The following is a 10,573-nucleotide window of genomic DNA, read 5'->3' on the forward strand; positions in this document are numbered from 1 at the left end:
AGGGTTCGTTAAACCTAAGGTCATTTTGTACATATCATGACAAAATAAAAGTCAGCGTCATTTGCACACAAGTAGCACACAAACACATACAGTACATACTCACGCTCACACTCAGGCACTCTTAAAAAAATGGGTTCCAAAACCTCGTGGAGGGATAGTCTTCTACCAAGAACCATTTTGATCAGAATAACCCTTTTCGGAAGACAAAGGTTCTTTGATGATTCTTTGGAAGGCAAGAAGGATTCTATATATATAATATTTCCCAGCATGCTCTATTGCAGGGAGATTTTGTTTTACTGTAATATCTGTGTTTTTACCTGTACATTGATCAGTTGATTAATTGTATGCTACACAAAGATAAATAACATACAGTTTTCTTAACTAATCCAATCAGTTGGATTTAGTGCACCCGTTACTGAGATAGTTGTTCCAGTTTAGATGATTGAGGTACAGAATTCCATCTTCCCTACCTTAGCAGGCATTCTGAATGCAGGTTGCGGATGATTAACAATTCCACTTGTTGGATATCCTAACTCTGACTGAATTCCATTAAGAATTACACATCACTTTGCAAGCCATCATAATGTGACTTACAGGCCTGATGTGGCCTGTAAACCAGGAGATTCATAACACCATTGTGTTAGGGAATAACTAGCCACTCATAGAAAGGCCTTATGATATATGTAATGTATTGTCATAAATAACAATAAGGTAAAGGCTAAGAAAGCTGGTGGGACCGTTCATAGAGGGTTCTATGAACCGTTCAAAGATAAAATGGTTCTGGGTAGAACCCTTCATAGACGGTTCTAGGAAGAACCTTTAGATGATAAAGTGGTTCTTGGTAAAAAAACGTTCATAGAGAGTTCTAGGTAGAACCACATATGAGGGAGTTATTTGAAGAACCCTACATAGAGGGTTCTAGATAGAATGCTCTGCAAAGGGTTCTACCAAGCACCAGAAAAGATTCCCCTATAGGGACAAACCGAAGCACCCTGTATGGTTCTACTTAGCACCTTAGCACCTTACTTATGCTTGTGTGCGTATACCACCTCACCAGATGCATGACTTTGTGGGGCATATCAGGATTTGCAACAAAACATGTAGTGAAATCCTGGTATTTATAGGGAGACGAGTGATTATTTTGTCCGTCTCAATGTAATTCCAAGAAATTCCCCACTATGCTACTCAAGTGGGATCCAAAGGCATGGTTCATGTCTCCTACAAGACATCGGAAACATTACTCATATTCCATGAAATACGTAGACGTCAGTAATGCCTGTGGAAATATCTGATTCCTGTCTGAAGAAAATGTACAGCATTGCCTTGAAAAACACATGTTACTTAAGCCAACCTTTTGCTTTTCACACTTTTTTATTTATAGTTAGGTTTCGGGGATGTCCTGTGATATCCGGTGCCTGTGGACCAGGGGAGGCTGGTGGGTAGGAGATATTAGAGGACAGGCTCATTGTAAAGGCTGGAATAGCTTAAATGGAACCGGGTCAAACGTGTTTTCCATACGTTCAATTCCATTCCATGAATTCAATTCCAGCCATTACAAAGAGCCCATCCTCATATAGCTTCTCCCACCAGCCTCCTCTGCTGTGGACTTCATTCTGTCTTAAACATGAGAATGTAGACCCTTCTAAAATGCGGTCTCATTCCATGGCTCCTCTGGAAAAGCATTGCAGCAAAAATGTAATTCTCTAACCTATACAGTACATGGTCAGGTCTGGGCCATTTACCTCAGAGCCGTTGGTGAATTGGACTTTTCTCTCACTCCGCCACGTTCCCCAACATGATTCAGTGGCTGGCCTTTAGGTTGTGATTGGTCCTTAATGTAACATTGCACTAGTTCACCTGGTGCCCAAACATGTTGAGGTCAGATTAAGGCCAGATATCTATTAGACCCCGCTCCACTCTGCCAAAAGTCACCACATGGTCTTAAATTAAAATAAAATAAAATAAAATAGAAATGTTACACAGCTGACATATAAGGAAGGCTTTAAGGTAAATCATTACAGACACCTCACTCATACCAATTCATCAATGTAACTGATGGATGAGGGGAGAAAGAGGTCAACGAACAGTGTTTATGCTCCCAACAGATTCACCGAAGTCCACGTTTCTTCCCTCTTTATTGTCGGATCGTTTTAAAACAAAAGAAAGGAGAGACTGGAGCGCAAGGTGGCCTCTGTATATTTGCAGTTCAGGGCCAATCATTTTTCTCCTCCATCATCTAAACTGTGTCCTCTTTGAAGACTATTGTATATGCCATTTCATTACTAGAACTAGACCAATCAGGGCATCTGTCATATGTTCCTCGCATTTACGTGTCTAGGAAGGTCGTCAGAGGTATTTAAAATACAGCTTTAGTAAATGGGTTGGACAAAACAATATGATTTTGATCGATGACGCAGTTCATTCATTGGATAAACAGACAACTTTCTCATCCACTGCTCATGCTTCCTCCTTAAAAGATTAATTCATCTTGTGCCACATTACATTCATGAAATTGCCCATTTAAATCTCAGCCACACCTGTATCACTACCACAGCTGAGAGATTTTCTTCTTGATCTCTCTCTCTCTCGTTCTCTCGTTACAGCATCAATTACATATAATACTTTCCATCTCTCAATAAATTGTAGCCTTGTGTTAACGTTCAGTGTACACAGTACGCACAACCAAATATGCCTAGAACACACAATGCCTTGACTTTGATAAGAGACTAATTTATGTGGTCCTTCGTAACCATTTCTGTTCTAATTGTGTTCTGTGGCATGAACACTGCTTTCTGGCAGTGACCATCCACGCTTCTGTCACGCATGGGGAGCTGAATCACAAACACACAGTACCATGGTGTTGGGAGTACAGAGGAAAACAATGACTTTTGATTCAGCTTGGGGAGAACAGTGGGGAGGTCCGGATCAAGCCATGGATCGGGAAACATGTTCATTCTGTCACTTTAATTACGATATTGTTGTCGACCTCACCTCCAAATATTGTTTCATAGGGATCACGCAACATCCATTATGTTATGGCAACAGTGTTCCTATGTACGCCTACAGTCCCACAGTGATGTCGGCGCATTTTGGAATCCTAACCAATTTGAAACACTGTGTGTTTGAGCTAAGACTGCTGGGTTGTTGCATTGTATTTGTTTATTTCTTCTGCATCTGCTGATACCAAACATTAGCCTGTGTGATCAACGAGGGCTGAGCTAGAGCACTGTTTGTGAGACAAGGGTGGATCCCAAAAACATTTCTTCTCACAAAAAAAGTCTGTAAAAAGTAAAAACGATTTGAGCTATTATGACCCATCAAACTATTATGACCCATCTATGAAAAGCGGAGACTCTCACAAACAAGTGATACAGCGCATTCGCTAAGCTTTCAGACCACTTGACTTTTGTCACATTTTGTTACGTTACAGCCTTGTTCTAAAATTATTTTTTTATTTTTTTATTCCCTTATCAATCTACACACAAAACCCATAATGTCAATGCAAAATACGTTTAATTATATATTTTTTTACAATGTATAAGAAAAGAAAAACTGAAATATCATATTTACATACAGTTGAAGTCAGAAGTTTACATACACCTTAGCCAAATACATTTAAACTCTTTTTATCACAATTCCTGACATTTAATCCCCCCCAAAATTCCCTGTTTTAGGTCAGTTAGGATCACCACTTAATTTTAAGAATGTGAAATGTCAGAATAATAGTAGAGAGAATGATTTATTTCAGATTTTATTTATTTCATCACATTCCCACTGGGTCAGAGGTTTACATACACTGAATTAGTATTTGGTAGCATTGCCTTTAAATTGTTTAACTTGGGTCAAACGTTTCGGGTAGTTTTCCACAAGCTTCCCACAATAAGTTGAGTGAATTTTGGCCCCTTCCTCCTGACAGAGCTGGTGTAACTGAGTCAGGTTTGTAGGCCTCCTTGCTCACACACGCTTCTTCAGTTCTGCCCTCAAATTTTCTTTAGGATTGAGGTCAGGGCTTTGTGATGGCCACTCCAATACCTTGACTTTGTTGTCCTTAAGCCATTTTGCCACAACTTTGGAAGTATGCTTGGAGTCATTGTCCATTTGGAAGACCCATTTGCGACCAAGCTTTAATTTCCTGACTGATGTCTTGAGATGTTGCTTCAATATATCCACATAATTTCCTCCTTCATGATGCCATCTATTTTGTGAAGTGCACCAGTCCCTTCTGCAGCAAGCACCCGCACAACATGATGCTGCCACCCCCGTGCTCATGGTTAGGATGGTGTTCTTCGGCTTGCAAGCCTCCCCCTTTTTCCTCCAAACATAACATTGGTCATTATGGCCAAACAGTTCTAGTATTGATTCATCAGACCAGAGGACATTTCTCCAAAAAGTACAGTCTTTGTTCACATGTGCAATTGCAAACCGTTGTCTGGCTATTTTATGGTGGTTTTGGAGCAGTGGCTTCTTCCTTGCTGAGCAGCCTTTCAGGTTACGTCGAGATGTGGATATAGATACTTTTTGTACCTGTTTCCTCCAGCATCTTCACCATGTCCTTTACTGTTGTTCTGGGATTGATTTTCACTTTTCGCACTAAAGTACGTTCATCTTAAGGAGACAGAACGCATCTCCTTCCTGAGCGGTATGACGGCTGCGTGGTCCCATGGTGCTTATACTTGCATACTATTGTTTATACAGATGAACGTGGTACCTTCAGGCATTTGGAAATTGCTCCCAAGGGTGAACCAGACTTGTAGAGGTCTACAATTTATTTTCTGAGGTCTTGGCTGATTTCTTTTGATTTTCCCATGATGTCAATGTCAAGCAAAGAGGCACTGAGTTTGAAGGTAGGCTTTGAAATACATCCACGGGTACACCTCGAATTGACTCAAATGATGTCAATTAGCCTGTCAGAATCTTCTAAAGCCATGATATAATTTTCTGGAATTTTCCAAGCTATATAGTGTATGTACGCTTCTGACCCACTGGAATTGTAATACAGTGAATTATAAGTGAAATAATCTCTGTAAACAATTGTTGGAAAGATTACTTGTGTTATGCACAAAGTAGATACAGTGCCTTGCAAAAGTATTCGGCCCCCTTGAACTTTGCGACCTTTTGCCACATTTCAGGCTTCAAACATAAAGATATAAAACTGTATTTTTTTGTGAAGAATCAACAACAAGTGGGACACAATCATGAAGTGGAACGACATTTATTTTATATTTCAAACTTTTTTAACAAATCAAAAACTGAAAAATTGGCCGTGCAAAAGTATTCAGCCCCTTTACTTTCAGTGCAGCAAACTCTCTCCAGAAGTTCAGTGAGGATCTCTGAATGATCCAATGTTGACCTAAATGACTAATGATGATAAATACAATCCACCTGTGTGTAATCAAGTCTCCGTATAAATGCACCTGCACTGTGATAGGCTCAGAGGACCGTTAAAAGCGCAGAGAGCATCATGAAGAACAAGGAACACACCAGGCAGGTCCGAGATACTGTTGTGAAGAAGTTTAAAGCCGGATTTGGATACAAAAAGATTTCCCAAGCTTTAAACATCCCAAGGAGCACTGTGCAAGCGATAATATTGAAATGGAAGGAGTATCAGACCACTGCAAATCTACCAAGACCTGGCCGTCCCTCTAAATTTTCAGCTCATACAAGGAGAAGACTGATCAGAGATGCAGCCAAGAGGCCCATGATCACTCTGGATGAACTGCAGAGATGTACAGCTGAGGTGGGAGACTGTCCATAGGACAACAATCAGTCGTATATTGCACAAATCTGGCCTTTATGGAAGAGTGGCAAGAAGAAAGCCATTTCTTAAAGATATCCATAAAAAGTATTGTTTAAAGTTTGCCACAAGCCACCTGGGAGACACACCAAACATGTGGAAGAAGGTGCTCTGGTCAGATGAAACCAAAATTGAACTTTTTGGCAACAATGCAAAACGTTATGAACACACCATCCCTACTGTCAAACATGGTGGTGGCAGCATCATGGTTTGGGCCTGCTTTTCTTCAGCAGGGACAGGGAAGATGGTTAAAATTGATGGGAAGATGGATGGAGCCAAATACAGGACCATTCTGGAAGAAAACCTGATGGAGTCTGCAAAAGACCTGAGACTGGGACGGAGATTTGTCTTCCAACAAGACAATGATCCAAAACATAAAGCAAAATCTACAATGGAATGGTTCAAAAATAAACATATCCAGGTGTTAGAATGGCCAAGTCAAAGTCCAGACCTGAATCCAATTGAGAATCTGTGGAAAGAACTGAAAACTGCTGTTCACAAATGCTCTCCATCCAACCTCACTGAGCTCGAGCTGTTTTGCAAGGAGGAATGGGAAAAAATTTCAGTCTCTCGATGTGCAAAACTGATAGAGACATACCCCAAGCGACTTACAGCTGTAATCGCAGCAAAAGGTGGCGCTACAAAGTATTAATTTATTCAGTTTTTGATTTGTTAAAAAAGTTTGAAATATCCAATAAATGTCGTTCCACTTCATGATTGTGTCCCACTTGTTGTTGATTCTTCACAAAAAAATACAGTTTTATATCTTTATGTTTGAAGCCTGAAATGTGGCAAAAGGTCGCAAAGTTCAAGGGGGCCGAATACTTTCGCAAGGCACTGTATCTTAACCGACTTGCCAAAACTATAGTTTGTTAACAAGAAATTTGTGGAGTGGTTGAAAAACAAGTTTTAATGACTCTAAACTACATGTATGTAAACTTCCGACTTCAACTGTAAGTATTCAGACCCTTTTCTCAGTACTTTGTTGAAGCACCTTTGGCAGTGATTATAGTCTCAAGTCTTCTTGGGTATGACGCTACAAGTTTGTTCCATTCTTCTCTGCAGATCCTCTCAAGCTCTGTCAGGTTGAATGGGGAGCGTCGATGCACAGATATTTTCAGGTCCCTCCAGAGATGTTCAATTGGATTCAAGTCCGGACTCGGGCTGGGCCACTCAAAGACATTCAGAGACTTGTCCCGAAGCCACTCCTGCGTTGTCTTGGCTGTATGCTTAGGGTCGTTGTCCTGTTGGAAGGTGCCGCAGTCTGTGGTACTGAGCTCTCTGGAGCAGGTTTTCATCAAGGATCTCTCTGTACTTTTCTCCTTTTGTCTTTCCCTCGATCCTGACTAGTCTCCCAGTCCCTGCGGCTAAAAAACATCCCCACAACATGATGCTGCCACCACCATGCTCCACCAATAGGATGGTGCCAGGTTTCCTCCAGACGTGATGCTTGGCATTCAAGCCAAAGAGTTCAATCTTAGTTTCATCAGACCAGATAATCTTGTTTCTCATGGTCTGGGAGTCTAGGTGCCTTTTGGCTAACTCTAAGTGGGCTGTCATGTGACTTTTACTGTCTTTTACTGAGGAGTGGCTTCCGTCGGGCCACTCTAACATAAAGGCCTGATTGGTGGAGTGCTGCAGAGATGGTTGTCCTTCTGGAAGGTTCTCCCATCTCTACAGAGGAACTCTGGAGCTCTGTCAGAGTGACCATCGGGTTCTTGGTCACCTCCCTGATCAAGGCAAATCTCCCCTGATTGCTCAGTTTTGCCGGGCGGCCAGCTCCAGGGAGAGTCTCTGTGCTTCCAAACTTCTTCCATTTAAGAATGATGGATGCCACTGTGTTCTTGGGAATCTTCAATGCTGCAGAAATGTTTTGGTACCCTTCCCCAGATCTGTGCCTCAACACAATCCTGTCTCGGAGCTCTACGGACAATTCCTTCAACCTCATGGCTTGGTTTTTGCTCTGACATGCACTGTTAACTGTGGGACCTTTCCAAATCATGTCCAATCAATTGAAATTACCACAGGTGGACTCCAAGTTGTGAAAACACATCAAGGATGATAAATGGATACAGGATGCATCTGAGCTCAATTTTAGTCTCATAGCAAAGGGTCTGAATACTTATGTGAATAAGGTATTTCAGTGTTTGTATTTTTTATGAAAAATATGGAATTGTTTTGCTTTGTCATTATGGATGTATTGTGTGTAGATTGATGAGGGAAAAAACAATATCATCCAGTTTAGAATAAGGTTGTAATGTTACAAAATGTGGAAAAAGTCAAGGGGTCTGTGTATTTTTGGAATGCACTGTATATCTATCCGGACCCATTTTACTGCCGATGCGGAGCCCCACCGTGCCTTCACGACTGGACTTCCGACGTTATCTGCCCGAGGGAGTTATCCAACTGGCCCCTCCGTCGCAACGTTACCTGAACTCGCATCTGCGGTCCGCTAATCGCAATCTGTCTTATCGGCTGCTATCTGAATAGGTCTATCGGACAATTTTTCTTGGGTCACTATAACTATATCTATTTTGCCAATTGGATTGATCCCCTCTACCACACTGAACCCCACTAATCTACTGACGGAAACGCACGAGGTGGCTAAAAACAGACCTCCATCCTATGCTAGCTTGCTACCGATGGCCCGGCTAGCTGTCTGAATTGCCGTGACCCCAACCAACCTCACTACTCACTAGACCCTTATGATCACTCGACTAAGCATGCCTCTCCTTAATGTCAATATGTCCTTGTCCATTGCTGTTCTGGTTAGTGTTTATTGGCTTATTTCACTGTAGAGTCTCTAGCCCTGCTCACTATACCTTATCCAACTTTCAGTTCCACCACCCACACATGCGATGACATCACCTGATTTGAATGATGTTTCTAGAGACAATATCTCTCTCATCATCACTCAATACCTAGGTTTACCTCCACTGTATTCACATTATACCATACCTTTGTCTGTACATTATACCTTGAAGCTATTTTATTGCCCACAGAAACCCCCTTTTACTCTCTGTTCCAGACGTTCTAGACAACCAATTCTCATAGCTTTTAGCCGTACCCTTATCCTACTCCTCCTCTGTTCCTCTGGTGATGTAGAGATGAATCCAGGCCCTGCAGTGCCTAGCTCCACTCCTATTCCCCAGGCGCTCTCTTTTGATGACTTCTGTAACCGAAATAGCCTTGGTTTCATGCATGTTAACATTAGAAGCCTCCTCCCTAAGTTTATTTTATTCACTGCTTTAGCACACTCTGCCAACCCGGATCTTCTAGCCGTGTCCGAATCCTGGTTCAGGAAGACCACCAAAAATTCTTAAATCTTCATCCCCAACTACAATATTTTCAGACAAGATAGAACAGCCTAAGGGGGCGGTTTTGCAATCTACTGCAAAGATAGCCTGCAGAGTTCTGTCCTGCTATCCAGGTCTGTACCCAAACAATTTGAACTTCTACTTTTAAAAATCCACCTCTCTAAAAACAAGTCTCTCACCTTTGACGCCTCCTATAGACCACCCTCTGCCCCCAGCTGTGCTCTGGACACCATATGTGAACTGATTGCCCCCCATCTATCTTCAGAGCTCGTGCTGCTAGGCGACCTAAACTGGAACATGCTTAACAACCCAGCCAACCTACAATCTAAGCTTGGTGCCCTCAATCTCACACAAATTATCAATGAACCTACCAGGTACCACCCCAAAGCCGTAAACACGGGCACCCTCATAGATATCATCCTAACCAACTTGCCCTCTAAATACACCTCTGCTGTTTTCAACCAAGATCTCAGCGATCACTGCCTCATTGCCTGCATCCGGTCAAACGACCTCCACTCATCACTGTCAAACGCTCCCTGAAACACTTCAGCGAGCAGGCCTTTCTAATCGACCTGGCCGGGGTATCCTGGAAGGATATTGATCTCATCCCGTCAGTAGAGGATGCCTAGTTATTTAAAAAAAATGCCTTCCTCACAATCTTAAATAAGCATGCCCCATTCAAGAAATGTAGAACCAGGAACAGATAGCCCTTGGTTCTCTCCAGACCTTAACCAACACAAAAACATCCTATGGCGTTCTGCATTAGCATCGAACAGCCCCTGTGATATGCAACTTTTCAGGGAAGCTAGAAACCAATATACACAGGCAGTTGGAAAAGCCAAGGCTAGCTTTTTCAAGCAGAAGTTTGCTTCCTGCAACAGAAACTCAAAAAAGTTCTGGGACACTGTAAAGTCCATGGAGAATAAGAACACCTCCTCCCAGCTGCCCAATGCACTGAAGATAGGAAACACTGTCACCACCAATAAATCCACTATAATTGATAATTTCAATAAGCACTTTTCTACGGCTGGCCATGCTTTCCACCTGGCTAACCCTAGCCCAGTCAACAGCCCTGCACCCCCCACAGCAACTCGCCCAAGCCTTCCCCATTTCTCATTCTCCCAAATCCAGTCAGCTGATGTTCTGAAAGAGCTGCAAAATCTGAACCCCTACAAATCAGACAGGCTAGACAATCTGGACCCTTTCTTTCTAAAATGATCTGCCGAAATTGTTGCCACCCCTATTACTAGCCTGTTCAACCTCTCTCTCGTGTCGTCTGAGATTCCCAATGATTGGAAAGCAGCTGCGGTCATCACACTCTTGACCCAAACTGCTACAGACCTATATCTATCCTACCCTGCCTTTCTAAGGTCTTCGAAAGCCAAGTCAACAAACAGATTACCGACCATTTTGAATCCCACCATACCTTCTCCGCTATGCAATCTGGTTTCAGAGCTGGTCA

Source organism: Oncorhynchus clarkii, chromosome 26 (genome assembly GCF_045791955.1).
Source record: "Oncorhynchus clarkii lewisi isolate Uvic-CL-2024 chromosome 26, UVic_Ocla_1.0, whole genome shotgun sequence".
NCBI lineage: Eukaryota > Metazoa > Chordata > Actinopteri > Salmoniformes > Salmonidae > Oncorhynchus > Oncorhynchus clarkii.